This window comes from Limulus polyphemus, unplaced genomic scaffold, assembly GCF_000517525.1.
Source record: "Limulus polyphemus unplaced genomic scaffold, Limulus_polyphemus-2.1.2 Scaffold298, whole genome shotgun sequence".
In the NCBI taxonomy this organism is placed as follows: domain Eukaryota; kingdom Metazoa; phylum Arthropoda; class Merostomata; order Xiphosura; family Limulidae; genus Limulus; species Limulus polyphemus.
Genome location: NW_013665908.1, coordinates 700,775 through 701,089, shown reverse-complemented (window position 1 = coordinate 701,089; position 315 = coordinate 700,775).

Here is a 315-nt window from a genome sequence, read left to right as displayed (position 1 = left end):
CTGCGGCGCGGGAGCTTTCGTTATCTCTATTAAACTGTGAAATTCATTATAAAATATCGTCCATTACGGCTAATCACTCACACGCCAGTTAACCTCGCGTTTTCTAACTTCTGTTTGACTGAACTTTACTTTCACTTCACTACTTGCTCTCGCTCTGTCACCTATACATACACTGAGTGGTCACAAGTAAATATACACTTAATTTTTCGTCATTTAACTGATTTATACTAACTAATTTGTGTTCACAGAGCACTATATAAATGAAAATGGTCCGCACACTAATTATTCTATGACTCTCTTAAGGTAGCCAAATGC